Genomic DNA, 6,000 nt, shown 5'->3' with positions numbered 1-6,000 from the left:
CCTGATCGACGTAATAATCGTCTACATTGTACTGCGCAGATCGTCCTTGCGATGATCCACGTTGATCGAAACAATTAGTAGAATTAGAGGGGTTATCGGAACGATCATTCTGAGCACCACGACCCCTACCGCGTGACACCTGATGAGAACCACCACGACCTCCTTTGGACGAATTACCACTATTTCGATCGTTCAAAACAGGGCAATTGAATTTAATGTGTCCCTCCTGTCTACAATAAGCACAATGGTTGTACCCTAACGATGATCTTTGGGAGGAGGAGTCATTACGTGGCTGCGATCGATTCGATTGCGACTGCGTTCTATTCTGTTGGGATGCATTCTGGTTTAAACGCGGAGGATACGCTTGTTGCAGCAACACTTTAGTTTTTAGTTCTTTCGTCTTTTTATCAGCACGGTCGTTCTCCTCTTTCTCTCTATTCTCATAATATTGTGCTGTAGCCAATATCTGAGCTGAGGTAGAAACGGCCCATGCACTTTCCGAATTCTTCAATTTATTGCTCAAATCGGGCAATAAGTTTGAAACAAATTTATCCACAAACAATCGCTGACCACCCTCGGTACCCATATCCTGTCCACTGTGGTCAATGAATGCTTCCTCGAACCTCGTAAAGAAGTCGGAAACGCTCTCGTCCTTCTTTTGCTTACAAGCTGACAATTTGTCCCAGTTCACCCTCATAGCTGGCATAAGAGTCTTCATTAACGTTATTATTCGTTGAGGAAGAGCAGTAATCATCTGCTCAGGTTTAGCCCCACCAGTTTGTAACCCATCCGCCGCCACAATGGCAGCCCAATCACCACCTAATTCATTCGGATGATTCTCCTGCCGGATCTTAGCCCATACAGGTTGCGGTACGACATTTCCGAACAACATATCAATATCGGCAAGATTCATTATGGTAGCGTCCACAAGCTGCGATAGTTCTTTGTAATACCCTGTAGGATTTTTGCGAGGGTCAGGCAAAGATTGCTTCACCTGTAACACTTCTGAGCATTTCCATGGGAGATGTATCCATACTCTCTGGAAATGCCGCAGAATAATAGGATTAGCTGTAGCATCACCTGGCATCCACACTGGTGGAACTTCACGCATGGGAAACTGACCAGACTCATCTGGCTGTCTTTCAATATCCTCAACAAACAATGCATGAGGTATCGGAGTGGGACGAAAAGATAGCAACCGCTCAACAGCACGTCGAACATTGGTATCCACTATCAGTCCATTTGAGAACTGAAGCTGAAGATCAGACAAAGCGGCCAGCACCTCGTCAGGCGCATCAGCCGATATCTGATCGCGAAGGAACTTACACATTTCATCGAACACGTATCTCTGGGTTGGTATATTGAATTGACAAAACGTTTCGAGCACCACACGGGGCGGACTTCTAAGAGGGTTCACCATCCAACCCATCGCCATATTATATAGCGGAACGCGTTCTCTGTTTCCAGGAAGCTGACTACGTCTCTGAGGACCCTCGGAACCAGCGGACCCATGAACAGGTCCGAGCGAATGAAAGAAACTAGCCGCAAGAGGAGTAGTACGAGAACGAGTCGAGGGAGAAGTATAGGACACATGACTAACAAGTGAAGGGGTAGAAACAGTAGCGACAGCAGGAGTTAACAGAACAGTAGCAGCAGCGGGAGCAGGAGTATGTGGAAGCGGTGGAGCAGTAGGGATAGCAACAGGCAAAGGAGCAGGAACAGTCGGGAGAGCGGGTGCAGGTTGAGGAACAGGCGGGGGAATAATAGGCGGGAGAATAGGTACGGCAGGAACCACAGGAGTTGCGGTACCCTGCACGTACGGAGGTGGCGACTTCAGAAGATAAGACATTAAAGGATCCTCAACTGGCTCTTCCTTCTTTTCCGACTCCGTAGGCAAAGCGGGATAACATTTATCAACGGTCATACGCTGTAATCTATCGAACACTTCCTTATCCTTAACCTCCTTGTCGCGCTGAAATTGCTCTGCTTTCTTCACTATGGTAGCAACATTATCTCTCTGATTTCGTTTAGTCTGTCTGATTTCTTTCTGTCGGGCTTCTTTACGCCACAACCGAAAGGCATCAAGCATGGCCGGCCTTGACTTTCTTTCGAACAATTTAATCTCTAAATTATCTAAGATCGGGGCCTCGAAGCTACCATAAGGTGGCCAACGAAGGTCACCATCCTTCTTCGTGTATTTAATCCAATAATCATTAAAAGTAATGGGGCCTAGCCCATGTTTACTATATAGTTCATAAGTGGGAGTTCCAACCGGAGGTATCGGACACGAGTCCTCCAGTCGGGAATCCGTACCACAAGGTCTGAAACAACTAAACAAAGTACTACGACCAGGCATCTTGCACACTAGCCGAGTTTCACAGACTTCAAGGGTTACGGGATTTACCAAGTCCCAGCAAAGAACAAAACCCTCGGTTTTTGGCGGCTGCAGTCGTCAAACAACACAACAAAATACGCTTAGCAAAGTGTCATCGACAAAAACACTCTCACAGCGTCAACAACAAAAACACTCGCTAAAGTGTCAACAACCAAGGACTCTGGGAGCGACCCACAAATACTTAACTCAAAGATCAATGGCGTCACCAGGAAGGCCCGTCAATCGTCTCGCTCTACCAAGGTCTACGCCAGGCGCCAAAACAGGTCTACAGTCAGGGCAGCAGTCCGTCGCAGCCGTCAGGAGGCGGGAATCTTCGCGGGAAAAGTCTTCGGGCCACTTATTTCGACAACAGGATCGATGAAGCGGGGTGCACCTTCCCTCAGAGATTTCACACGAAGTTCCTCACGATCGTCGGGCTTGGACCGGTACCACTGATGCAGCCCCACGTTGAGCGCCAACTGAAGGACTGGGTTCTGTAGGACCCAGCGGTGCCAGGGCACAACACCTGAAACCTTCGTGGGTAACCTGCTCCGGCGTACGAATCACAGAGACACGGGACACTTCCTTCGACGTCAAAGATTCAAGGTTTATTTGCTGCAGGGAACACAGTAGTCACGACAAGCAACACACGTGCAACTTGGGGAGACTGCTTCAAATTGGTTCTGTAGATCGCTCCTTTTATACACAATTTCCCCATTGAGTTACATTGAACACAAAAGTTTATGGCCCGGTTCCCACAATCATCCCCCAGAGGGGTCGTTTTGGTCACTTTGAAACACACAAGGTCCGGAACATAAGTGCGGAAACATTTGGCGGTTCCCAACTGTAAAAACCCATCTTCCCAACATTAGTGCATTCCAATCGGTAATAAACAAGTCAAGTCAAGTCAAGTCAAAAAAATTTGTATAGCGCACTACATACCCAGAGGGTTTCAAGGCGCTTAGGAAGGGGAGGATGATTATTTGTCAAATATCCACGTTTTAAGCTGCTTTCTGAACGCTAGGTGGTTCTGGGTGAGGCGAAGGTAAGCGGGGAGTGAGTTCCATGTTTTAGCAGCCAGGTATGAAAAGGATCTGCCTCCCATGGTGGTCTTGTTGATGCGAGGTATAGTGGCGAGGGCTTGGCTGGAAGAGCGTAGTTGGCGGGAGGGGGTGTAGAAGGACAGTCGAGAGTTGAGGCAATCTGGTCCGATGTCGTAGAGTGATTTGTGTGCGTGGGTAAGCAGTCGGAAAGTGATTCTCTTATTGACGGGTAGCCAGTGGAGGTCTTTAAGGTGGCCAGAGATGTGTTCGTTGCGTGGGATGTCTAATATGAGTCTGGCTGAGGCGTTTTGGATTCGTTGGAGTTTCTTCTGGAGTTTAGCGGTGGTACCTGCGTAGAGGGTGTTTCCGTAGTCCAGTCGGCTCGTGACCAGAGCATGGGTGACTGTTTTCCTTGTTTCGGAGGGGATCCAGCGAAATGTTTTTCTGAGCATGCGAAGAATGTTGAAGCAGGAAGAGGATACGGCGCTGACTTGTCTGTTCATTGAGAGTGAAGAATCTAGGATGACGCCAAGGTTCCGTGCGTGGTCTGTCGGGATGGGTGCTTTTCCATCGAAATAGGAACAGGAACAGGTGTAGAGGAAGACTGAGACAGTGGGGAGATCGGAAAGGGTGTAGAAAGGGGAGGCATCGAGAAACACGAGATACGGGCATCAAAGGGACGTGCCTAATGAGATGCACGGCTAAGACAATAAGTCCGTGCAGCAAGATGAGCCTCGAGCGGCGCCATCTGCTTTACAGTAGCATCTCCCTCATCATAAAGACACTTACAAAGAACATGTGTCTTCCGTAAATATCTTGGGAGTCCCAGGGTCGCGAAGCGGACAACGTCCGTTCGCTGGCTACTTGAGGGCAAGAGACAAAATGGATGCCGTATCTAAGATGGAACCCGTGGGTACAGATAAAAATACCCACGTAACAGACGAACGGTTTAGGTTAGCACAGCGAAACTGCGCGCACTCACTAAACTCGTCATTTGCGGTTCATAGATACCAGACTCGACCATATTCGTACGAGTCGAAAACACCACTTACAATTGTCACGGAACCTCAGCCCTCCCGAGCTGTCACGGAGCTCCATTAGCAGGCGTCCATCCTTGTCAGCATCTAAGCCACACACCCCTCAGCTACAATCTTAAAACAGGTAAAATGTAAAAGATTATTTATTGCATGTCCCTACCTGTTCCTCCAGGACCTGTGCACCTCTCGTCCCTCAGTCCAGACTGTGTACTGCTCCTGCCTTCAAGCTTCCCGAACATCCTGCTTTGGGAGGGAAATCAAGCTTCCCAGTTCTGCTGGGGAGACGGGTGGCTAGCTCTCCAACCCCACCCAGTGTGTGGAGTCCGCCTCTCCTGACCCCCAATCACCCTTGCCCGTGGAGGCTGCCTCACCTGCCCCCAATCACCCCTGCATGTGGAGTCTGCCTCTCCTGCCCCCAATAACCCTGGCATGTGGAGGCTGCCTAGCTCCAGCCCCTCACGGGTTGAGGCCGCCCCTGCCCTTGTGCACGCGAGCAGGTGTTGTTCTCTTGCCGCCTCCGGATTGGCCAGAAGTTTCTTCCTCCTCGTGCCGGGGGTGGGCCTCCGCACCTTCCCCCGGGCCTCTCATTCACTCGGGTGAGTGGAGCACGGTGCAGCAGGAGCCACGGATCCGACCCAGCAGGGACTCCCCACCCCATCCCCCACCGCCATGCCGCTGGACCACCTGCTGAGGGGGCTACTCCTGGTGTCTCTGGTCCTGGAGGAGGCGAGCAGGGCGTGCAGCACCAGGCACGCGGTGTACTGGAACATCAGCAACCAGAGGTGAGGGGGTGCCCGCTGGGTGCAGGGGGCATGGGTGGGTGCAGGGGGAAGAGGGTGGGTGCAGGGGGCAGAGGGTGGGTGAAGGGGTAGGGGTGGGGGCCTGGGGTCATGGATCTGCACTTGGACATTTTTTATTTTATTTATTTTATGTGTTTTTATATAGCGCAGACTTTACCCGAAGGTGTCAGAGCGCTTCACAATAGGAACAGTACTGATACATGAGGAGAACATTACAAGTGAACAAATTACAAAAGCAAACGTTAAGTTACCTGAGGCCAAGTCGAGCTCGTGTACAGGAGTCATATGGTGGATGTGTGGGGGGCTTAGGGGCCGTGGGCTTGTCAGTCTGCAGAGCTCCATGCTGGCCTGACTGCAGGCAGACGTGGATGCTTGCTGCAGAGCTATGGGAACGGGGCCGGTGGGAGCAACAAAGGGCAGAGGGTCACTAGCGTCCCGGATGGATCAGTAGCAACCGGGAGTGGGTGACCGGGAGAGGCAGGGGGTGCTGGCAGTGCATGCATGGAGCATACCGGGGTGTTCAAGGAGGGCCATGGGGACAAGTGGGGCACATCCAGGAATGAGTAAACTACTTCCTGCATTATATATCCTCTTTCAAGCAGCACACATTTCTCACGCTTTCCCTTAAGTTTGTGAATTTCTCAGGCAGAAGTACTTTTTAGGTTGACAGGCGTCTGAAATATCAAGACGTATGAATGAAAAGAATTTAAGACAAAGTTGAAAGGAATAGATACATCTATAATGTT

The sequence above is a fragment of the Lissotriton vulgaris genome, chromosome 5, assembly GCF_964263255.1.
Source record: "Lissotriton vulgaris chromosome 5, aLisVul1.2, whole genome shotgun sequence".
Classification (NCBI taxonomy): domain Eukaryota; kingdom Metazoa; phylum Chordata; class Amphibia; order Caudata; family Salamandridae; genus Lissotriton; species Lissotriton vulgaris.
This window is presented reverse-complemented; position numbering follows the sequence as displayed.